The sequence below is a fragment of the Lepidochelys olivacea genome, assembly GCF_965140295.1.
Source record: "Lepidochelys olivacea isolate rLepOli2 genome assembly, chromosome: 7".
Classification (NCBI taxonomy): Eukaryota; Metazoa; Chordata; order Testudines; family Cheloniidae; genus Lepidochelys; species Lepidochelys olivacea.
In genome coordinates, this window is record NC_140417.1 from 70,544,759 (window position 1) to 70,570,666 (window position 25,908).

At 42.2% G+C, this 25,908-nt stretch overlaps 1 protein-coding gene and 1 long non-coding RNA gene across 3 annotated transcripts in view; one reads left to right on the forward strand and one right to left on the reverse strand.

Annotated features, from left to right (window-relative positions):
• The window catches only part of NRG3 (neuregulin 3), a 910,532-nt gene that overhangs the window by 232,192 nt on the left and 652,432 nt on the right, over positions 1-25,908 (forward strand). The window lies entirely within an intron of this gene.
• Positions 1-25,908, reverse strand: part of LOC311523308 — a 93,765-nt gene that overhangs the window by 48,503 nt on the left and 19,354 nt on the right. The window contains exon 2 of the long non-coding RNA XR_014712307.1: positions 24,484-24,570. This is a non-coding gene — a long non-coding RNA (uncharacterized lncRNA). The remainder of the gene's footprint in view (positions 1-24,483; positions 24,571-25,908) is intronic.

A 25,908-nucleotide genomic window follows, 5' to 3' on the forward strand; every position in this document is an offset into this window, starting at 1 on the left:
TTCTCACTGAGTTCAATATTTTTTTCTCAGTTAAGTTTTAATGCAGTAACTAGAAAGAGAATGATTTTGAAAAAAGATTCTCTGGAGCAGAGATGTGTGGGAAGTGAAATTTCTGCTTTGCGAACTATTCACAAATGATAAAATTACCCACAGTATGAGTTGCCCAAATGAGATCCAATTTAGTCCTTATACAGAAAGATAATCACGTCAGAAATGGTCAGAAAACCCTGCCAAAAGGAAAGATGAACTCCACAGTGTATTTGTAGTTTTAAATACCAGCAAACATATATATTAGAAAATTTAGGACCATCAAAGGGACAAGAATTGTCATACAGAAACTGACCAAAGGAACATCAAGAATGATGAGACTACTTAAGTGAATACGTTTTCAGGACTGGGCTTTTAAGGACTATAGCATCTAGACTTTTATGACAATAATCTGATCTGGATCAGGATCCAGTTCCAATTGCCTGCACAGTTCCAATATCCCATCTGCTTTTAATTTCAACTCAAACTTTCAGGGAAGAAAATAATTTAAACTAAAATCTAATGACCAGTATCTGACTCCTGAGACATCTCAGGACCCATGTGTAAATCTGTGGTAGAGATCATCTTTGAATTGAGGAATCACTGATGAGGAGAGATTACCATACATGGGCATGTTGATTAGCTCATTCCAATAATCTGTCAGAGGGAAGGGCTCCAAATTTAAAGAAGCAGATTAGCATGGAAAAATGAAGATTATTTGTCCACTTCATGCTTAGTTTAAAATTGACTTCATACAACAATGAGGACAATGTTCAGTCTACTTTTGAAGACAATTTGATAAAATTGTCTCCTACAGCATTTAAAAACCAGAATACTACAACTGAGTTAGTCTAGATTTATGAAGGTGTGACAGAGATCAGAATTTACCCCAATAACTCAGAATTTTCATCGCTTCTATGCGATGACTACTGTATAGTCAAATTAGACATTTTGTTAAGACATTTTTCTTAAGACATTTTTCTTAATGCCTCTCTCCCGACATGGAATTAGAATAGCCAGTTTGACAACTGTTATCAATTTTTGACTTTTAATGGCTTGAACTCTAGAATCTCTGGTCTGTGCTATGCAAGAGGTCAAACTAGATGATCATAATTGTTCCTCTGGACTTAAAATCAATTAATCTAGATTCAGAATTGATGCTGCTTAAAAAGTCACTGTAAGACTTTTTTGTGTTTTATGTTAAATACTGCTATAGAAGTAGAATTTCAGACATTTTGCACAAACAAAACAAATCATCTGTAACAAGATATTGGACAGCTAAACATCTAACCTTCCACTCCTTGTTTGAAAGAGAAAAAGACACCGTTTCATGCCTCATAACAATTTAATAAATATCGCTAGAATGTAGCAGTTGCCACAATGGCTCGTTAGCAATCTGCCAGTATAATTTAAAGAAATCTGAAATTGTTTTGGGGGAGTCAGCCGGTAGATATAAGACACAGTAATCTCTGAAGAAGGCAAGAAACATATGGTGTGCTCTCATCAGCTAACCCCAGGGGACTGCACCAAAATCTCTCATCTTACAACTTCATGACATTGAAAGGAGAGATGGGAGGAAAGATTTGAAGGCGGGGGATAGAAGGTTGTCCACAAAAACGAGCAAGTAATAGATGGAACAGTAAGGTGAAGACCACAAAGTTTAAATAGTTAGAGAAGGGGTATATCACAGACTGACATACTAAAAGACTACTAGTACAATTTCTTCCCCAGCCTGTCTAACCCATGAGCCTTGTAATGTTGTTTTAAATATTTGGAATTCTCCTTGCTGATTTCCTAAAACAAATGTCCTGCACTTGCAAAACTCAAGCATAACTGACACTTTTTAGTTCCTGTTTAATACAGCCATACACAATTTTCACTAGTTTTTTTCTGAAGATTACCACTGTATTTTGGTTTCTTCTTAAAACATAAACTAGTTACTCACATTACATAGTGCAGAATACTTACGTGTTGCCTTCCCTATCCATAAGGTGACTTGTATCTCAGGTGTTTTAATTTGATGAGTACAAGCCTCATTTGGAATGTAAACTAGTTAGTTAATCAGCTGTTTATTCCAGGTTGAATCAAGGTTTGATTATGTGAATCAAATGCAGTTGTTTCTAGGGCTCATATTAGATATAGCACTGGCTGACTGAGGGGCACATTTCCTAAGAATGTTAGTGGGCATTGCATGATAAACAGTCCATGTATCTCAGACCTCAGATACATCAAACCTCAGGTGAACTTGGGTCCACTATGTGATAAATTAGTTATTCTTTAGATGAAATGGCCGTGGTTCTCTTTTCATTTATGCATGTTTTACACTAGTATAATTTCCACTGATTTCAGTCATTTGCACAAGTGTAAGTGACAGGAGAATCAAACTCTGTAATTTTTGACCCCAAGGGGGCATAATGCTTACTTTTGCAGTTCCCCCATCCTGGACTGGCTCTGTGCTGAACCAGCAGCCTGTCATAAGTTGGAGTAAAATAAAGGCTGCTCGGCTGCTCTATGTTATGTTGGCTTCCAACAACTCCAAGGGGCTGATAAAGCCTCTGAGAACTGGCAGGATATATGTATGCACCATACATTGGCAGCAGGGAGAATGGTGATGTAGGAGCCAGTTTTGCACCACTTATAAATCTCCCTTGGCTATTTTGTATTTCATTTTATCTGGGCGGGGAGGGGAGAATTGGGTCCTGACCCTAGGGGGGATGGGAGACTCTGGGGTGTGTATCAAGTCCTGCCTTTGTGGGTGGGGTAAGGCCCGATGGGGGAAGGGCAGGTTGCAGAGTGAGACCGCAGTGGTGGGTCCTGCTGTATGGCACTGGGCCCAGTTTCCTGCTCTGTTTTTTGTGACAGAAGGGTAGCTGGGCTAAATATGAGTGAGTGGTGCTGTGACCCTGTGTTCCAGTTTGCAACACCACACACTCCAACTTGCCCATTCTGCCTCCTCCCCGTCATGAAGGAGGAGTGGCCAGGCCAAACCTGAGTGGTGCTGTGACTCCAGTCAGCAGATCACAATGCCTGGAGCCTGTACTTTTGCTCCACCCTGCAGGCCAGGAGAGGCAGGAGCTGGTGCACGGGGGTAAGTTTTATTTTCTGTTAATTGTATTTGCAAAAAAGACAGGACTCTAAATATGTTCTGAGGTAAAGGTGTCTCTGATGAACGGGTACTCTGTGTAAAAGTAACCAGAGTGATCAATAATATTTAAAGAGGTGCTGATGCTACACAGAAGAGCTACACAGAAAAGCAGCCCATTTAGAAACAATTTGCTTTCTACATCAGATTTCCTTTGTTTTCTCTTCCCTTATTCATTTGCTTGAAACAGGATCCTTATTTTTTAAAAAGTTAATCTGCTCCTGTTTTTTGTTCCCTGGTAAAAATCCTAAACATGTGTATGTGACTTTAAAATCTTTTCTGACACTGAATTTTGTGCACCACAGTTGGTGATGGGGAAACTTCAGGTGATTTGGCTAAGCAGTCAAAAGTGAATCTCTGAGCTGCCCACCATGGCCCACACTTCTGGATCCTACCTCCTTTCATGCTGTTGCTGGTGCAGAGGGGGGATAGGATGAGGTAGAAGCTAGCAGTCTATAAACTTTTTAAGGTGGCTTGCAAGTCCTAATTACATTGCTAGCCACACCTGGGCTGAATCAAGTGATCCCAATATCAAAAATAGCAGAAAGCTGGGTGCCTGGTTGAGAGAGGAGCTGAGACTGACAGAGCTAGGAAGCCTGATAGTAAGCTGCAGAAGCCTAGGAAACTGCAGTTTGCTCTGTAGAGAGCAAGAAGGTTCTGGAAAAGGGTAAGAAGCAGGAGTGAATGAAGAGAGCTGTTCAGGCAGGGAGGCTCCGGAGAGACTCTGCCCGAGTAACAGAGGAGACACGGCAAAGGCTTACTTAGAAAGGCCTGTGGAGAAGGATAAATGCCATTATTCCAGGTACTGGGAAGTAGACACACCTGCAGGGGGGAAGGGCGGGGGTGTGATAAACTTTATATAGAGAGTGTGAATATAATGTAACTAGAATATGCTTCATGCAAAAGGTCTCTTGTAAGGTATCATTACAAAGCTTATCTACTGAGTGTGGTCATCATTCTGTTTGTATACATGTATCGCTCTTCTATCTGAAACTAGAAATATGAAATATAACTCTGAGGGCCTATTGTAGTTATGCAAAGTGTGGGCTATTAATGGTGGTTTGGAATCTTGATGGCTCCCATCAACCTGGACAATTGACTGCGGATGGCTCTGTTTGCAGGCAGGCCTTCCTGTGAGTCAGGCTGGGAGGACTGAAGGCTTGGACATGTGATCATGTCATCTGAACTGGAATCTATCTTTAACCTGGTGCTTTTCCACTGAGAAGGAGGAGGGGTGGGAACCCAGAGGGACAAAGGATTCCTGCCTTATGCAAAAGATATATAAGTGGGTGGAACAGAACAAGGGAGGCAGCCATCATGAGGAATCCCCTAGCTACCACCTGTGCTGGAACAAGGGCTGTACCAGGGGAAAGGACTGTGCCCAGACTAGGAAGTTGTCCAGCTCCAGTCTGTGAAAGAAACGTATTGAAACATCTCTAAGGGTGAGATTTTATCTGTATTCAGTTTTTATTACTGTACTAGACTTAAACTGGTGTGTTTTATTTTATTTTGCTTGGTAATTCACTTTGTCTGTCTGTTACTACTTGGAACCACTTAAATCCTACTTTCTGTATTTAATAAAATCACTTTTTACTTATTAATTAATCCAGAGTATATATTAATGTTTGGGGGGGCAAACAGCAGTGCATATCTCTCAGTGTTATAGAGGGCAAACAATTTGAGTTTACCCTGTATAACCTTTATACAGAGTAAAACGGATTTATTTAGGGTTTGGACCCCATTGGGAGTTGGGCATCTGAGTGTCAAAGACAGGAACACTTCTGTAAGCTGCTTTCAGTTAAGACTACAGTTGTTAGGGGACGTAGTTCAGACCTGGGCCTGGGTTTGCAGCAGGCTAGCGGGTCTGGCTCAAACCAGGCAGGACACTGAAGTCCTAAGCTGACTGGGCAGGAAAGCAGGAGCAGATGAAGTCTTGGCACATCAGGTGGCAGCTCCCCAGGGGGTTTCTGTGATCCAACCCGTCACAGGCTGTGCCCATCTGAAACTGTTGTGAAGAACTGTCTATTCTAGGGAATAGAGACTGAACTGAAGTTGGGAGCCTACAGGACCAGTGTGCACCCAGTGGACTACATAAACGGGATGCCTTGTGGGGATTGTTTGAACTCCTGTTGAACTCTGAGTTCTTCGGGGTGGGGTGGGGGGTTAACACAGAGGCAGGGTGCTGCAGAGTGACCTCTGACAACAAGTGGGCACTCAGGAGGTGGCTGCATGGTATTGCAGTCCTGTTTTTATTGAATGCCCCGCTCACGCATTCAGGAATCCCATCATCTCTTCAGCACCTGCTCCCAATGGTATAGAGAGAGAGATTCCTGTTATGGAGGCAGTCAGGTAGCCCAATTCCCCACTCTGATACAAGGAACTCTTTATTCTCTCTAACTGTACTACTGAATTTCCACTTTAAAATTTAAGCCAATCTGGAATTTGTGGCCCATATGGCACTGCCAAATTGAGACAGTTTGTGAGACTAATAATTCTTGGGGAGCCTGAGGTGAGAGTGTCTGCATGTCAGGATATCCCAACACAGCCATCCACACCTGGAGGAAAATTCCAGAGTGCCTTTCACATTTTAATGTGGCAGATATGTAGACCCAGTTGATTTGCCTCCAAAAATGTTTTTTGATAGGACTGGCAGGAGAAGTTTGCTTGGCCATCCCTTGGAGGAGACAGGGAATGTAAGTCAAAATGCTGAACAGAGAAGAATGTTTAGAGGTAAGATTGAGAGAGAGATACAGACTGATTGGGAGGGTGTGGATATAAGAACAGAGAGGATTTAGCAAGCCTGTGGAGGGTTCTGGAAATCAAGGGCTTGATCCTACTATGCTCATTAATGTCAATGGCAGAACTACCAATGAACTCAGTGGTGCAGGATTGAGCCCCAGGAAAGCAATTCTGAATTGATAAGAAGGAAATAAATCTCTTACCATAAAGAGCATTTCTAGTGTTAAAAATAGATCATGAGTTTAAGTTACAGAAGGGGGCATGGTTTTTGTTCTGATTAATTTGTTAAGAAACAGGCTCCCTGTCCGGTGCAAATTGCACTCCTACAATGTACACTTGCATGTTTACACCTGCAGTTCAGTTGTGGGTGAGCTAACATCTCAGTTAAGTTTTATATACACAAAATCATGGACCCATTTACATGTGCAGGCAGGGACACTGGGCCTAAAAAAAAAAAATCTAACACTCAGTTCTTAGGTTTGAAAACATCTGTTGCCTCCAGGAAATTACTAAAAAAAAGACACTTAATTTAGAAGTAATTCTCCTTTCATAACTAATTTCTTCAGTTAAACAAGTGGGCATTGCTAGCCCTGTAAAAATACAGTTGCCAACTTTGGTTGGATGAATTCCTGGAGATTTCATCACATGACAATCTTTAATTAAAGACCCCACTCTCCTGCTGGTAATAGCTTATCTAAAGTGATCATCAAGTTGGGCCATTTCCAGCACAAATCCAGGTTTTCTCACCCTCCCTCCCCCCAACTCACTCTCCTGCTGTTGTTTTTTTTTTTTTTTAGTTTGGGGGGGAGGGGGAGGGTGAGAAAACCTGGATTTGTGCTGGAAATGGCCCAACTTGATGATCACTTTAGGGTGGGAGGAGGTATTGTTTCATGGTCTCTGTGTATATAATATCTTCTGCAGTTTCCACAATATGCATCCGATGAAGTGAGCTGTAGCTCACGAAAGCTCATGCTCAAATAAATTGGTTAGTCTCTAAGGTGCCACAAGTACTCCTTTTCTTTTTGTGAATACAGACTAACACGGCTGTTACTCTGAAACCTATCTGAGAATAAACTTAGAGAGCATGTTCGGGTGGGGGAGATGCAATTAAACTGCATAATATTTTCAATATGTTTGTCAACCAAATAAATTCTGAATTAGGAGTTGATTATTATGTAAGTTATCCTAACCATTTAGTTTGTTTAAAATATGGTCACTTACAGCCTTGCTGGGTTATGATATCTTTCATTCTAAAGTATGCAAATTAGGCTTGCTACAACTCTTAGAATTTTCAAAGGCTTTTTATGCAATGTCTGTCTACAATGTTAGTCTACTGGCATTCTGAGTAAACTTGAGGGCAAAGCTAAAAAAAAAAAATAGGGCCAGATTTTTAAAGGTATGTGGTAGATGCTGTGGTCAGTGTTGCAACACCTAACTGATTTAGGTGCCTGTCTCTTTCAAAAGTGATTTAGGCACTTAGGAGCCAAAATCCCACCATCAATGAGATTTAGAGCACTAAGTGCCTTTGGCTCCTAAATCAGTTAGGTGTTGTAGCACTGACCACAGTTTCTACTTAAAATTCTGGACCACAGCGTTCCATCTTAATCATGTAATGCGCAAGCAAATTACATGTGTTGTGGCCTGTTGATAGCACACATGGAATCAGCCACATACAATGTAATAGGTACAACAGAGTCTCATAAGGAGTTAAATGATTTCATTTTGTTAGCTCTGCTGCTCTGTTTGCATTTCATCCAAGTTAAGTTAATTTTCTTTGAAAACATATTAGGATACATATTAAAGGTAATCAAAATACAGGCACAAAGAAAGGGAGTTGTCTGTATTAAGTATCACCTTATTCCTTTTATGGTTGAGTTCAGACATGTAGTATGATGTTTCCTTTTTTTACATCTGCTTCCAAACATAGGCTAAATTCATCCCTGGAGTTAAACTAAGGAAGAGTCTTTCCTAACACATTGCCTTTGAGGATTGGACAGCTGGTAATTTAATTGTTGGGAAGTTTTCATCTCTTTAAAATATCCATCCATCCATTCATTCACGTACCTATAGTTCGGGGTCTATGCACTTTTACAGTCCCCACTAATGCCAATGGGAGTTGTGGTCATGTGCTCGTATCAAGAGAATTCCCTAGTACTTAGTGGGAAAGTAGGAATGGACAAAATATTATCTATTCACTATCACTATAGTGCATGGGGATTGGATTTGTTTTGCTATGTTGTGCTGAAGCCTGAACATAAGCTTCTGGGAGAGGAGGTGTGATGCTACTGAGTGCACAAGCTGTTTGGACTATATATACACAGGTTTCAGAGCAGCAGCCATGTTAGTCTGTATTCTCAAAAAGAAAAGGAGGACTTGTGGCACCTTAGAGACTAACCAATTTATTTGAGCATGAGCTTTCGTGAGCTACAGCTCACTTCATATACACAGTCTGCCAGGGACTCTAACTGTATGTGTATTTCAGTGATCTGCTTACATCGCACGTATCTGTTGAATATTTATGAAAAATGAATTCCCTGAAACCTGGAATTCCCAATCACTTGTATCAAGGATCAAAAAATAGCGTAAATCAGTGACTGGGAAACCCACTAAGACCACTTTGGGTATCAAAAGATATGTAACAAGAGCACTACCTGCAGGTAAATTGTGACAGTAGTGTAATAATAAACAATGGTGCTGAGGCACAAATTAAACCACAAAGCTGCAGCTCAAATAAATTCCCGGGAACAGATGGTGTATTAAGGGCTTGTCTACATGGGGGTTTTAGTTGACATGAGAGGAGTGTAAATTTGAGTTGACCCTGGGAGTTGGCATACTAACTAGCCTGTGTGGACACTGCTGGTGTGCATTAAAAGTTCCTTTGTGCATGTTAACACAGTCAGTGCTGCCAACCTCAAAGCTTGAATTTTTTGCCAATCACATGTGAAAAGTAGCATCAAGACTGGCAACATTGCAACTGCAGCAACCACCAGGCTCAGCCTGTCTGTGGGTCCTGAAGGCACAATGGATCCTAGGCACACTATGCCCTTCCCTCCCTTCCCCCCCCCCCATATAGGCTGCTGTCAAGGATCCTTCCCCACTCTGAACTCTAGGGTAGAGATGTGGGGACCTGCATGAAAGACCCCCTAAGCTTATTCTTACCAGCTTAGGTTAAAACTTCCCCAAGGTACAAACTTTTTTTTTACCTTTTGATCTTGAACCTTTATGCTGCTACCACCAAAGTATCTAATAAAAAAACATGAGAAGTGCCCACTTGGAAATGCCCCCCCCCCCAAAAAAAAATCCCCTCAAGCACTACACCCCCTTTCCTAGGGAAGGCTTGATAAAAATCCTCACCAATTTCCATAGGTGAACACAGACCCAAATCCTTGGATCTTAAGAACAATGAAAAAGCAATCTTCTTAAAAGAATTTTAATTAAAGAAAAAGTAAAAGAATCACCTCTGTAAGATCAGGATGGTAAATACCTTACAGGATAATCAGATTCAGAACATAGAGAATCCCTCTAGGCTAAACCTCAAGTTACAAAAAGACACAAAAACAGGAATCTACATTCTATTCAGCACAACTTATTTTATCTTCCATTTAAACAAAACAGAATCTAATGCATATCTAACGCGAGTGCTTACTAACTCGTTACAGGAGTTCTGACCTGCATTCCTGCTCTGGTCCCGGCAGAAGCATCACCCAGACAGAGAGGACCCTTTTGTCCCCGCCCCCCCCGCTTTGAAAGTATCTTGTCTCCTCATTGGTCATTTTGGTCAGGTGCCAGTGAGGTTATCCTAGCTTCTTAACCCTTTACAGGTGAAAGGGTTTCTCCTCTGGCCAGGAGGGATTTAAAGGTGTTTACCCTGCCCTTTATATTTATGACAGCTGCTCAGCCTCTTTCTTCCCCCTCCCCCGCACAAAACTCACCATGGCTGCGCTTGTTCTCTACACAGGCCATGCCTATACTGGAGCTGGGGGTGTGACTCTCCACTTGAGGAGACACGCTTGTGGTAGCTGTCAAGCACACAAAACAGCATGTAGCTGTGGCAGTGCTAGCTGCCCTGAATATGTGCCTGTCAGAGACCCTAAGTACATGCTCGGGGGGGCGTCTAGATCATCCTGCAGCTTGTGCGGCGGTGGCTACATTCTGTTTTTAGTACATGAGCAAATATCCCTCAAGGTGGGATTCACATCTCAGCTCCAAATGTAGATATTCCTGTGTATCCCTATCTGGATCTTGCCCAGGTAAGCTGCTGCCATTGCAAGACACCTAGACAGAAGACTAAGGGGGAAAAAGGCAAGCCCCTCCCTCCACTGTGTGGGCTATGTGTCCTTCATTCAAAGCACAGAGAGCAGCGTCCCCAGGGCCATTGCAGGTTGGCGGGAGTTGGGGATGGTGAAGCCTTGACTCAGTCCCTTCATTATAATCCTCCATCCAGCACAGCATGGAGGGGGAAGTAGATATCTACTAGTTTAATCTCATTCAGTAAAACATTACCTTCTACAATAAAGAGAGAACCAATAAATGAATTGTGATGCTCACAATTAGTACCCTGGCAAGAGGTCCACAGCTTTCCTGAATAAACCCTGCTCTTGCAAGTTTTATAGGCTAGTTCTGCAGTGTGGAGAGACTTAACTAAAAAGCCAAATCCTTGTGTGGTTATGGGATCCAAAATCAACCTCCAAACCTCTTGAGCTTTGTCCATAACAATTATAAACTGCTTCACTTGTAAGTTATCTGTAAAGATGCTCAAGTGAAGAGAAAATTAGTTTTGGTTTTTATTATAAATCATCAGAAAGGACTATCTTTTGATTAATGAACAGAGCTGCATGAATGACCATCAAATTTAGAGTGATCTATTTTTTAAGATTTAGAGAACTGCTTTCCAAATGTTGGTGAGTAAATTTGTTCACGGTATGAGGTATTTATAATTACAGCAATATGTTCTAGAGCTGTTGCACTGGTAAGTGCCATTGCTAACTTTACAAATAGAACTGCTCTGAGCTGTAACTTAGTTTTCCAAGGTCAGACTGTTCGTAGCTATTATGAAAAAGGCCTTTTGAAATTATTGGGGTGTCGATGTATAATAGAAATGATTGTACCATGTATTTATTCTGCCATACCAAACAGTTCTGAGTTTTGGACTGAAAATTTGCAATATACATTGTCAGTCCCCTTTGCTCCAACAATGAATGTGAATAAGGGTTGCAGAATCTGTTCAAAGAGCAATTAATTTAAAGATGAATGACACAAAATAGAGTATAACATATGTATTTGGACACCTAGTGTAGAGAAGGGGGGGGGAAATGGGATTTTAATATATGAATATATTCAATATTCTTAAAATCCTTTAAATCTTCTGTGCATATTAGAATAGATGTGAAAAAAGAAATTGAATAATAGTCAAATGTACAAAGATGTTAATATTCCTATTTTGACTTGCAAAAAACAGTTTTGTAGTATGTTAATTAGCAGTTAGTTACAGTAGTAGATTCATGAACGTAATGTCAAAGATCTGAAACTTTCATATCTTTATTTATTGTTTTTTGTCCTGTTATTCTGAGGCCAGATCTTGGGCTCGGCAGATCTCCACATAACAGAGGTTGGGATGAGGGTTGAAGGAGGATGCATAAGTGCCATAAAGCTCATCTTTGTGTGTTCTGGGATGTTCCCATGGCGTAATTTGGAGCATCCTAAAAGTGCTATAACTAGACTTAGCACCCAACGACTGAAAAACAGTTGAGGATTGGCATACTCTCCCACCAGTCAGGATTCCTCTGTGGACCGCAGGGTGTGGGCTGGTTGTGATGGTCACTGGAACCTTGACACCACCAGAGGAAGCCCTGTAGTTTAATCCTTTCCAGAACCAGTTATGCTGGCGCTATATACAGGTTCTGCTGTTGGTGTGGCACAAAGCATCTGCGCTCTACTGTAGGATCTAGGCCCTCATCTTCCTGGTGTGTTTTTTTTTAATTATTTATTATTTTGATTTATTTTTTTAAAGTATGCCCAACCTACATTCCTGTTCTGGGATATCGGAGCGTTCCCATCAGTGCCCAGACCGGGGAAGATAATGATCCAACCAGCGGACCAAATTAGGTGATGAATCCTGGTCACATGCCACCTGAGGCACATTGCACATATGCTAAGAAAATACTGTCGGACTAGCTGGCCTTTTAAGGGGAAATCTCGTTCAGTCTTGCCTGTGACCGACCAGTTAATGCACAGCTGATCCTGACTCAATTACAGTTAGTGATCCCAGCTGTGGAAGGATCAGTAAAAATTTCTTAAAGAAGGAAGAGAACTCAGTAAGAGGGGAGACCAAGGAAAGAGAGAGTAGGGAATTCCCTCTCTGGTAAGGGCAAGCTGGAGAGAACTAGAGGGAGTAGCTTAGCATCCTTGGGGATGCTCTGAGATTCAATCTGTTAAGCAAGGGTACAACTAGAATTTTCTTAATGAGGGAGCCCAGATTGCCTTTCAATTTGGTCTCTGCTATTGAGCTCTGCTGCCTCCTTTCTGACCCTTTATACTACAGATTCAAGAACCTTCTCCTCCCCAGATCCTTTGGGACAGGGCTCTTCTCTCCCTGCTTTGCTAACTCTCTATCTCAGTCCGGACTCACCTGAGCTGCCCCACTGAGGGCCACTCCTTCTCCCCTTCAAAGGTCTCTCAGTGAGGATTGCTCAGGGGACATATTCTGCAGGCACAGTGGGGCACAGCCCTACTGCACAGGCTACCCCACTCCCACCAGGGTCAGATTCCCAGGGGACCATGGCTGGCCCCCTCATGAGGGGGCCATTCTGGTTGGGTGAGGAGTCTGACCCCCCACTCCATCATGAAGCAATGATGGATGGTCTGAGCCCTGACAAGACAGGTTGGCACTCAGGAACTTTCTGTGGGGCTCCTTCCCCTAGCTCCATTCTGTACACCCCCATACAATCAAAAAGGGGAGGCCTAGGCCATTGTAGCCTCAGCTTACAGGATGCCCCCTGACTTCCAGCGTTCTGAGCCCCTGCCCTGCAGAGAGGGAGCAAGACACCTGCCTTCCCTGAGGACAGCGATCTTGACCCATGTGAATTTGAAGTAGTATTTATATCTACAAGGCAGTTGTTGGGCCTTCTGTTTCTTTCTCCCCCCGCCCCACTCCACTTTCATTGTACCTCTGCTGTGAGAAGCTGCCAGAATCTTTCGGGAGGGGAAACGTGCTAAGAAGGAAAGACCTCGGAGGAAGCTCTGGGATGCAGTGCTCAGCCAAAGGAACAAAGAAGGGACTCTGCAGTCCTCAGAAGTAATAGTGAGGAGTATGGAATTTTAGCGTAGTCCAAGGGGCTGTGGGGGCAGAAGGATTTTCTGTTTTTATGTTGGTATGGAAGGTGACAGAACTGGAAAGAGTTGGCCAGGCAATAGAAGATGTAGACAGGCCATCACAGTGTTAGGGGATGCTGGAGATGATGAACCCCTGCAATGAAACTTTCTGTCACCAGGGGATGCTTTGGTGGTGAATGGAACCACTTATACTTACTGAATTACCTCTCCCAATCTGAATAACCATATCAATAAGTTAGCTCTCATTCATCTCTCTCAACATGAGAGTTGGGCCACAGTGACTTACAGGATAACAAATGATAGAGACTTACTAGATCTCCTGGTCCAAACTTTTGCCAGTGCCAGAATATTCCTCCTAATGTACCTGATTCTGCCCCATTTGAAGTGAATGGTAGATTGAGCATCAACTTCAATTGGTGAAGGATCACACCCATTGTCCCCAGTGCTTTTTTCAATCCAGTTTTATATACTCCACTGCTTTTTGCGTAATAAACCACACTTAGCCAATGTATCTTAATATCCAGTTTAAATTGCTTTGCTTAATTTTCATTTCACAATTTCTATTTACACCTCAATGTCTGCTCTTCCTAGATATTGCCACATGTTCTTGGAGATGGTTATCATATCCTCTTTGTCATTTGGACAAAATATGTACTTTTAATCCTCCCCCATCCCCGCTCCCTAAATATCCATCCCATTAAACCCGTGATCACTTTTTGTTTTTGTCTGAATTCCTTCCAGTTTGTTGACCTTGCTGTTCAGGTGTCTATAAATGGGTATAGTGGTCTAGCTCTAGTTCTAAATTTAGTATAAAGAGCTTCCCTGGTCTTTGGTATGTTGTGATTTGTTTGTGCAGCCTAAAATCATACTGAATTTTTTTGCTCCATAATTACATTCTATAGCTTATCTCATTTGCTATTTTGTAATATATAAAAAAATATTTTCCAATACTACCTCAATAACTTTACCTTCCTTTCTTTGGTAATCTGTGCTTCAGATATTTTTTTCTGGGTATATTTCATTTTCTTTTTCTTCCCCGAGGCTTAAACTTTGCTGTTTCCTGCCTCCATTTCTTATCTCTGTAAGTTATGTCTCTGTTCATCTCTGTTACAGGCATTTGCTTTTGTGCAAGTAAATATGTAATTGGAAAGATGTTGTCAATTCTATTTTTATTGTACCTCTAAAAGTCTGAGAATTTCTTTACCTGTTTACTGGGATCGGCTCCTAGCTACTGTCACACAAAATGCGGTGTTAGATAGTATCTTCAAGGGGACTACTCACACATCGTCAAGGAAGATGATGAATTCAGATTGGAACAGGTGCAGAAAAAGAGCTGCTAAGATCAGCAGAATAGAGGGCCTGCCTTTTGAGAAGAGACTAGAAGAGTATGGCTTGTGTCGCCTTGCAAAATGAAGGCTGAGCGGGTTATGACTGCTCTCCGTAAATACAACAGGGGGTAAGCACTGGGGGTGGTGGTGGTGAAGAACAATGTCGGAAGAAGAACAAATGGGTATAAATTGGCTATGAACAAATTCAGGCTGGAAATTAGTAGACTTCTAACCATACGGGGTGACGAATAGGAGTTGTGGGGGCAAACAATTTTATTAGTTTAAAAGAGCGAGCTAGACAAATTTATGTGTGGGATTGTATGACAGGGTTGCTTGTGATGCTGGGGTAGCCAGGGGAGAAGAGAGAGAGCTCAGCAGCCTTGGGGTCTTGTCTTTTTTATGTTCCTAAAATCTCATGCTTCAGAGCTTCAGCTTTACCTTTACCTGTCAGATTCGGGAAGGGATTTCACCCTCTCTCCCCCTGCTTCCCCCAGAATGGACGTTCCATCTGGAACCAGATCTTGGGCTCTCAGCCTAAGGGGTCATGTAGGCTTGAAAGTCTGAGCCAGAATGTCCATGCTTCTGTTTTTTGCATGCTAGCTTGAGCCCTGGTAACACCCATCTGTCCACCCAAGCTGGGAAGTTTACTCCCAGCTGCAGTGTAGACATGCCTCTAGGCTTGAAAATTTTGACCAATATTTTCAATACACTATCTGTTTTTAGGCTTCATTCTTAACTTCACATTTAGTATAATCCATGGATTGGTATGGGCCACTGAATCCCCTTGAATGCTCTAAGCTTTGAGAAATCTGCTGCCTTTTAATCACATATCAGGAATGTCATGGCAGTTGCCAGTTTTCATTGCCCATATCTGGATAGTTACAATTTTGCAAGGCAGTACATCTGGGAATGATGCCAGCATCTTGGTTGGCATCATTCATCCATCATTTTGATAACTGGTTGTATAGGCGAAAGACACATCATGTCTGATCCTCTAATATTATCCTGGTCACGGAGATCCCATTCAAGCAGGAATGAATTTTTGCTCATGTCTCCTCCACATATTAGCCTCTCGTGAACTACTGGGTCTAAGTAATATTCAGATAAATATTAAGCCTCATTTAATATTTGTACACCGGACAAAATAATTGGTTAATCATTGCTTTCAGTGTATAAATCCTTTGGTTGGTTTTTTTTTAGTAGGCATCTAATTTGACTGAAATTACTCTCACCATTGCCAAAAAAATTCTTGGCCCAAAATGGGAGCTGGGGGGAAATAATTAGATCTTTAAATGTAATTTAAAAATTTAATTAATTTTAAAAATACTGCAGCTCCATCCATGAATTTTCCTTGGTATTTGCCTCCCTTTTTTTTTTTTTTTTGTCATTCAACAAATTGCAGTGGCTGTATCATCAATGTTGTTTACACCTCAAAAATAATCAGTAAAATGCAGCTGTCTTGCTTCTCTTAATGCATCATTTGAATTCAAATGTCCTTTAATGATGTGTTCCCACCCCTCCAGAGCAACAGCCAGGCACACTAATAAGAAAAATTCACCATGTGAACAGAGCAGTAAGTGCTTGGAGTTGCCCACCTAGTGAGAAAGCACACTAGTTTGTTTAATAGAAAACCTCAAAAGCTCAGAATGTGCTTAATTAAAGTCTATGGAGAAATAAAAGTGAAATTAATAACTTAGAATGAAGAAAAGGGAAAGTTTAGGGGAAAAAAAAGAAAAACAGTGAAAAGTATGTGTTGTGGATTCTTTCTGAACACTTTTTTTTTTAACAAAGTCTGCCATGTGACACAGTTTGCCCATGCAGTAACATACCTGCAGCTGAGCAAATTTCACCCTCCTGTGCCTGATTGTCTTGATCAGCAGGTCTACCTGTTTCAGAGTAGCAGCCGTGTTAGTCTGTATCCGCAAAAAGGAGGACTTGTGGCACTTTAGAGACTAACAAATTTATTCGAGCATAAGCTTTTGTGAGCTACAGCTCACTTAATCGGATGCATGCACAAAAGCTTATGCTCAAATAAATTTGTTAGTCTCTAAGGTGCCACAAGTCCTCCTTTTCCCTTTGAGGTCTACCTGGGTATACGCTTTCTTTAATCACATCTGAGTAAAATATCATTCTGGGCCCTGTATTTTCAAACCTGGGTGCCTAAAGTTTGCCTCCTAAATTCTGAGGGGGAAGCACTTCAGAAAAATCAGGCTGCTTTTATTCCATTGCACCCACAAATCTGACTGAAGTCAATGGGAAGTCAGCAGGGTTTGGTTTGGTTTTGTTTTTTGAAAATCAGTCCACTTTGTATTTTAATGCCCCAGTGTGGGAGAACTGCTGGGACAACCTAGAACCCCTCTGAAGTCCACAAAGCTCTGTGTAATTGCTGCTCTCCTCCCATGAGCAATGAAATGCAGGATCGGGGCTTAATTTTGGAGGGGAGAAAATAAAACCACACCACGCAGAAAAAACAAGAGCCAATAAAATGGACCAAAACCAACAAATATAGAAGGCTTGTTTAAAGATAAAATATTTATATAGCCATCATTCCAAGAAATATAGTAGTGATACTGATCTTTTTCTAATAATCTGAGGATGCAAAGTGTTGATTTTTCAATTTTTTGGTATGTTAAATTTTTAAAGCTGGTTCAATATACTGGAATTGCTCCTTGACTCCCTTCTTAAATTGAAGTGGTTATGAAAAAAAAAATGAAGCTTCTCAGTTATTTTAAATTATTCTACACTGCCCACAGCATTTGTAAAATGATTGGAGTGCTTCACATTTTTATAAGCTTTTGACTCTAAGTGATTGGGGTTATGGGTATCAGCAGTGTTAAAGTGACTTAAGTTACTGGAGCACTCCTAGTTTTTATAGGTGCTGCTTCGATTTGGTGCTTAGAGTTCTGAATTGAATGGAGAAGGGGAAGAGTAGCAATGGGAAGCTTTTAGAATCATAGAATCATAGAATATCAGGGTTGGAAGGGACCCCAGAAGGTCATCTAGTCCAACCCCCTGCTCAAAGCAGGACCAATTCCCAGTTAAATCATCCCAGCCAGGGCTTTGTCAAGCCTGACCTTAAAAACCTCTAAGGAAGGAGATTCTACCACCTCCCTAGGTAACGCATTCCAGTGTTTCACCACCCTCTTAGTGAAAAAGTTTTTCCTAATATCCAATCTAAACCTCCCCCACTGCAACTTAATATTTTATACGCTGTCGCCGTCCGAGAGAGAGAAAAAGAGGATTGCAGAACTGGTTTGAGGAGTTATCTGTGTAATTAAGAGGGATTAGTTAAATGAATCTGGAAGGCTTTGGACACCAGTTAGTCCTCAGTCATGATCAGAAACACTAAGGTGTTCTGTTAGAAATTTGGATGGTCTGTGCTCTCTGTGGCTAGAACAATCCCCTTTTTCGTTTGGTGTGTTTTCTTCTTTGAGGAATGTTTATGAGAAATGGGGGCGGAGTGTGGACTGTGAATAGATATTTGTCCTGTATTTTGCTGAAGTATTTGTTTTTAATGAGAATATTATAAATCAAAAATAAGACACTCCACCCAGAATATGTGTAGTTTATGGTAAAAGCACACAACATCAGATTTCATGGGGGAAGACCAGATTTCACAGTCTGAGACGCATTTTTCATGGTGGTGAATTTGGTAGGGCCTTATTTATTATAATAAAAACATTACAAGTAAAAAACCCACATACAAAACACTATAAAAGTTCCTACTTGCTTACCTATAGCTTTTCAGAGATCACCTCAACTCCAAAATAGGACTCTGGTAGGTGTCGGTCTTTTCAACTCTTCAGCAAAGGTTGTGAGGAGGAAAAGGCCTGGACCCAAGGTCCTATCAGTTTGTTGAATCACAAGGAAGACAATAGGTCTTTTAAACTCATTCTTTTATATGAAAAGCCCCTTCTTTGTTTCCTAGTATCTTGGAAAAAACCAGCCTGAATGAGTATATGCAAACCACCAGAAGAGGTGGAAAGTCTTTGGTGTTTACAATCTCTACGGTAATTATCCCCTAGTGTTATAGCTGTAGGAGCTGTGATAACCCTCCCCATGGAGTAGAACACAATCAATATATATAAACTATTCCTAAATTTAATACAATAGTTCCCCCACTAACCCAAAGATACTGCTTGGGAGGGCAATATCTGCACAAGTTTTGGCTGAAAAATTTTGCTCAGCTGTAGTTTTAAATTCAAAGTCATGATCTACACATGTGGCTTGCAGTTGATAAATCCGTTAATGGTCAGATTCTGTTACAGTGAGTACTACCTCACTATTTGCAGGGTCTCTTGCAAATAAGGAGAGATTACATGATCTCGGGGATCAAGATTCACAAAGACAATAATATTGAAATAGTTTGGTTTTGCAGCCAGTTACTTACTGACTTAAAAAAAAAAATGAATGGCTGAGACTGTCTCTTAAACTGCTTGCTATGATGCTAGTGCTTATTTAAAGTGATCTTGTAATCTTTGCTCCGTCTGTAGTGCTAGCTAATTATATTAAATAGTATCAACTAATTATCTTAACTAATGATAGTTAATTTCCTCATGTCCCAAGTTTAAGAAGATGAGTTGTATAGTCCTGTTAGTACTAAAGAACTGTTGTGTACTGAAAGGTTTCCAGAAACATCTGTGGAAAATATCTGAATTACAAGTTTATTTTGGTCATGCAAAAGGTTGAAATAAATATAGAAAGTTAAAGGATCCTAGAGAAGATAAATTTCAGAGAGGTATCTGTGTTAGTCTGAATCAGTAAAAACGAGGATTTTTTTTTTTTTCCCAAATATTTTGGCATTTCATCTCTTGGAATGGAGTTCTGATAGCACGGATTCATCTCCCCATATGGTGATCGGATCCTGTACCTCTCATTCGGCCCATGCCGGAGCTCTTCTGCGATTGTGGGACTCCATGGTCACCTCTGCTGAAGACAGGTTTCAGAGTAACAGCCGTGTTAGTCTGTATTTGCAAAAAGAAAAAGGAGTACTTGTGGCACCTTAGAGACTAACCAATTTATTTGAGCATAAGCTTTCGTGAGCTGTAAATTGGTTAGTCTCTAAGGTGCCACAAGTACTCCTTTGCTGAAGAGCTCACCACACTGGCCAAACCGGAAATGAAATTCAAAAGTTTGCAGGGCTTTTCCTGTCTATCTGGCCAGTGCATCTGAGTTGAGAGTGCTGTACAGAGCGGTCACAATGGAGGACTCTGGGATAGCTCCCAGAGGCCAGTACTGTCTAATTGTGTCCACACTACCCCAAATTCAACCCAGCGAGGTCGATTTCAGCGCTAATCCCCTCATCGGGGAGGAGTACAGAAACCGGTTTTAAGAGCCCTTAAAGTCAGGGGAAAATGGCTTTGTAGTGTGGACGGGTGCAGGGCTAAACCAATCTAACGCTGCTAAATCCGACCTAAACTCCTAGTGTAGACCAGGGCTAAGATACTGGAGAGCGGTAACTTGAGAACCTGAGGGGGGCGGAAGGTAAGGGGGCAGGGTAGGAGCTTTACTGCTGATATCTCTAGGGACTGAAGGCTGGACCAGAAGGGAAAAGTGAGAGGGCATGAGAGAGTGAGGGATCCTCCCCTAGCCAGAATGCTCCCAGCAGGAAGGCTGTTGGGGCTCATGCTGGGTAGAGTGGGGTTGTACTCCAGTTGGGGTGGCTGTCCTGGTACAAAGACAGGAGAGGACTGACAGAGTTGAGGAACAGTTGAAGGCACTCGTGTGTAGTATGGGGGGCATCAAAGGATGAGGAATCTTGAGTCTTAATGACTGCTTGCACTGGAGTGAAACATGGACTATGTTTGGGACATTTTTGTTATGGACTGACTTGCACTTTGGTTTTAATAACAAATTGCCTCCAAGGCCAGAGAGCTGTATCGAAGTTACTGGCTTACCTGAGAGGGAAAACTGAGGCAGGGTGCATGTGTCATATCATGGTTTGCTACAGAGAAGTTGCTGTGAGCGGGGCTACCCTATGATCCTGCACCCTGTAGGAAGTCATGAAGCAGCAGGCATGTGCCCCTGTACATCAGGTTGTTTGGAGCACTAAATTCCTTCTGCAGTGCAACTTTGCCTTGCCCCTTGGTCTTCCCCTACAGGCCTAGTATATTCCCTGGGAACCCTGCATAAAAGTCCTCACTGACTCTCTCATGATTTTATCACGAGTCTCACAACGTTTGGTTTCAGAGTAACAGCCGTGTTAGTCTGTATCCGCAAAAAGAAAAGGAGGACTTGTGGCACCTTGGTGTTTTATTTGAAGTCCTGAGAGAGATGTGAGACTGTTTACCTCTATAAAATCTAGTCCTCATAGTTTCAGAGAAGCTTGAAAGTGTGAGCTAGATGAATATAACATAAGAACGGTTATACAGGTTTAGACCAATGGTCTATCTAGCTCAGTATCCTGTCTTCCAACAGTGGCCAATGCCAGATGCTTCAAAGGGAGTGAACAGTACGTGGCATTTATCAAGTGATCCATCCGCTGTCCTCCAGATCCAGCATTTGGCAGTCAGAGGCTTAGGGACACCTGGAATATAGGGTTGCATTTCTGACCATTTTGGCTAATGGCCATTGATGGAACTATGCTCCAGGAACTTACCCAATTCTTTTTTTGAACTCAGTTACACTTTTGGCAAAATCCCTTGGCAGTGAGTTTCACCGGTAGACTCTGCTTTGTAGGCAGAAGTACCTCCTTATGTATACTTAAACCTGCTGCCTATTTTTTAATGGGCAACTCTGGGCTCTTCTGATTATATGTAGAGGTAAATAATGCCACCTTATTCACTTTCTCTGCACCCATTTTTAAAGGATGCCTTCGCCTCCAACTGTGTCTTACTCTGTTTAGCCATGGTGGCATTTTTTGGGGAGGCCTCTGACGGTTTGTTTTTAATTTGGGGTATACGTTTAATTTGGGCATCTAGTATGGTGTTTTAAAAAAAGTTTTCCATACAGTTTACAGCAGAAGTGGGCAAACTACGGCCTGTGGGCCACATCCGGCCTGCGGGACCCTGAGCTTCTGAGCTTCTGGCCCGGGAGCTTCTGGCCCTGAGCTTCTGGCCCGGGAGGCTCGCCTCCAGCCCCTCCCCAGCTCTTCCCCCTCCCCCTCCGCTGGCACAATGCTCTGAGTGGCAGGGCCACAAGCTCCTGGGGCAGTGCAGCTGCAGAGCCGTGGCCTGACCTGGTGCTCTGTGCTGCGCGGTGCATGGCTGGCTCCAGTTGGGCGGTGCGGCTGCCTGTCCTGGTGCAGACAGGCCGCCAGGCAGCATGGTAAGGGGGCCGGGGGGGGGGGGGGGTTGGATAGAGGGCAGGAGAGTTTGGGCGGTGGTCAGGGGCCAGGGTGTGGATAGGGGTTGGGGTGGTCGGAGGGTGGGGAACAGGGGTGTTGAATGGGGGTGGGGTCCTGGGGGCAGTCAGGAAGGAGAGGAGGGGTTGAGTGGAACACAGGAGGCAGTTAGGGGCAGGGGGGTTGGGGATGGGGATGGTCAGGGAGAAGGGATGATTGGATGGGGCAGGAGTCCTGGGCGGGGGGCGTTAGGGGGGCGAGAAGCAGGTGGGGTCAGATGGGGGCGGGGCCCGGGCACAGCCTCCCCTAAATGGCCCTTCATACAGTTTCAGAAACCTGATGTGGCCTTCAGGCCAAAAAGCTTGCCCGCCCCTGGTTTACAGGCATTTCACTCTTGTGACTGTTCCTTTTCATTTCTGTCTGCCTAGCTTCCTCACTTTTGTGTAATTGCCCTTTTAAAGTCAAATGCTACTATTGTAGGCTTCTCTGGTAATTTCCACCCAACCCCCAAGGATGTTAGAATTACCATAACATCATTTTTACTGAGCAGTTCAGCTATATTCACCTCCTACACCAGATCCTGTATGCCACTTAAATCTATATCAAGAATTGCATCTCCTCTTGTAGGTTTCAGGAGTAGCTGTTCCAAGAAGCAGTCATTAATGGTGTCTAGAAACTTCATCTCTGCATCCTGCCCTGAGGAGACATGTACCTAGTCAATATGGGGATAGTTGATATCCCCCATTATTGAGTTTTATGTTTTTTATAGTCTCTCTAATCTCCCTGAGCATTTCATAAACACCCTCACCATCCTGGTCCGGTGGTGGTGGTTAGTATATTCTTACTGCTGTATTCTTATTATTCAAGCATAGAACTTCTATCCACAGAGATTCTATGGTACAGTTTGCTTCATTTAAAGATTTTTACTCTATACTTTCTTTCACATATAGTGCTTCCTCCTCCTCCTCCACCAGCACGACCTACTCTGTCATTCCTATATATTGTGAGCCCTAATGTTGCTGTGTTCCATGGATTATAATCGTTCCACCAAATTTCTGTGATGCCTATTTTATCAACCTACTCATTCAATATCAGGCACTCAAGTTCACTTAGCTTAGTAGTTAGTCGTCTTGCATTTGTATACAAGCAATTATACAATTTGTCACGTTTTAGTTTTCTGTCATCATGTGATACAATTCAGTGGGACTTTTTTCATTTGACTGTGTTCTCTTCTACAGGATAAAGTATCCTGTACTTTATCAACTTTGATCATCTTCTTTTTACTAGAATATAAAGAATCCATATTAATAGCTCCTCCCCCAAAGGATGTCTCCGTTCTAACTGTATGCTCCTCCTGACCTGTGGGCTTTTCCCCCAGCACTTACTTTAAAAACTCCTCTACAATCTGAATATTACATGCCAGCAATCTGGTTCTGTTTTAATTTAGGTGGAGCCCATCATTCCTATATAGGCTCTTCCTTTCCCAAAAGGTTCCCTACTTCCTAATCAGCCTAAAACTCTCTTCCTTAAAATCATTGTCTGATCCATGCTTTGAGACCCTGCAGTTCTAGCTGTGTACCTGGCCCAATGTGGAACTGGAAGTATTTCAGAGAATACTGCCATGGAGGTCTTGGACTTCAATCGCTTACCGAGCAGCCTAAATTTGGTTCCAGAACCTCTCTCCTACGTTTCCCTGTGTCATTGATATCTACATGTACCACTCCCAGTGCTGTACATAAGTCTGACTACAGTCTCGAGATCCATAAACTTTGCACCCAGCAGGCGATTTACCATGTGGTTCTTCCAGTCATCACAAACCCAGTTTTCTATATTTCTAATAATCAAATCCCTCATTACTGTTACCTGTCTCTTCCAGATAACTGGAGTCTCCTCCCCTGGATGGGTATCTTCAGTGTGAGAGAATACCATGACATCTGGAAGGAAGGTCTCAATTATGGGATCGTTCCCCTTTGCTCCAGCTCAGTGTTCTCCTTCCATGAGGTTTTCACCCTCCCCAGCACAGAGGCTGTAAGAGTGCGGATCAGATTGCTCTACTGTGTTCCAGACAGTCTTGTCTATTTTCCCTTCGCTCCTCCTGTTCAGCCACTCTGGCCTCAAAAGCCTGTTCGTGGTGAGCTTCTTGCATCAAATGCACATGCGTGCCCCCTGCCCACAAGGCTGGTAATCATACATGATGAATTCAGTGCAATAAACTGGATAGCCCCCACTATGCTGCTGGTCTTCTACCTGCATTCTTTTTACTCTTGCGGTGTTTTTGTTTTGTGGGATTTGGGGGGGCAGGGGAGAGGAAGGGGTAGATGGGTCTTTGGCCTAGGTTTAGACAATATTAGGTACATCTGTCTGTTGCTCACTCTGTAAACTCCCCTGTTTGGAGGTGCTCTTTCCTGCTCCTAAGAGGAGCTAGCAATTTTTAAACCTCTGTTCAACCCGAATAGCCCTGTCCCTTGGTTAAGGGATCCTAAAGGAATTGACCATCAAAGCCTCATTAACAAGTTCTCAACCTTGCCTAGCAAGCTGCTAGACTCACCACACTAACTCCCTCTCTCCAGCAAAGCAGACCATGCTATAAACTTCAGTCAAGCAGGCACACAGCAAGCACACCACAAACTCACCTCAACAGTTACGAAGTCGCTCCTCCTTCACCTGGAGAATGCCCTCGCAAAACTCCCCTGTTTGCATCTCTGTAAAGACTCAAAAACCTGAAGGCAAATAAAAAGAACCCAAATTATTATGATATTTAAATGATTTTGGGGGTCCTCGCTCATTACTTCTGAATGTTTTTGGGGTTGGCCAGTATTGTGTATGAAGGAATTGCAGTGAGAAGCTGGTTTTAGAAAATGAACCCCTCATAATACACAGGAGTATTTTTGTACACAAAAAGTTTACATATTTTCATTAAAAATTCTGATATACACATCATTCTGTGCCCTTGCTGCTTAACACCACAGGCAAATCTGCAACAGCCAAGGAAATACTTTTGCGGTTACATTTTACACTCAGCTATACTGCTATGTAGATTTCTAGATTGTTCAGGGATAGCGGTTTAATAATATCAGATTTCAATAATGTTTTATGTTAGCACATGCTTAAATACAAAAGTAATCACTTGAAGTATCAGCGTTCATTCTGTTCACACAGTTACTAAGATTTCTTTAATTAAACTTTCAAAGCTTTCACTGGCAATTAGGTCTGAATTCACATATGGTAGCTCTTCATGGAAAATAGTGTCTCCCTTGTTGGCAATGCCAACAACTATCCAAATGAAGAGAATTTTTTGGTTTTGTTTTACAGTTGTTTAGTGATCCTTTTAAAATTGCATATTTAAACTAAGATATTTTAAAAATAAAGATTTTTAGCTTGTTGTATTGCACAATGTTTACTGTGATTGAAAACAATTTTACTGTATTGTATCTCAATCATACAGAAATAGCAATACAGTCATGGCAGTCACTTGAGATGGAAGATATGATTTGCGAAAAATCTTTTTATGAATGGCCTAGATGAATCGGTCTGCCTGTCTGAAATTATGCAATGTCATTTGATACTTCTAGCTGAATCATGATATGCAGTGGTCAGAAACTATAAAAAAGTCTCTACTTTGCACTGCAAATATACCTCATTCCTGATCAGTCTTGAGCTTAACCAGAAGTAGCCTTTTGCACAGAATGCCAGTCCTGCCATATTTTTTGCCATGAACAGATGTCCACTGAGGATTACGTTGGCAGTGCTAAACTCATTTCATTTGTCACCTGCAGCATGCCACACTTTATTCCAGGTCACCAAAGGCAAACTCCTATTGTGATAAATCCCTGCCTCACCACATCTCTGTGCACAGGTCTGCCTCTGCTGTTGCTTTACCATCACTTCTTCAGACACACATTCTGTGCTGTTTTTAGATGTCAGACTCAATAAGCATCAGAGGGGTAGCCGTGTTAGTCTAGATCTGTAAAATCGGGAAAGAGTCCTGTGGCACCTTATAGACTAACAGACGTATTGGAGCATAAGCTTTCATGGGTGAATGCCCACTTCGAAGGATG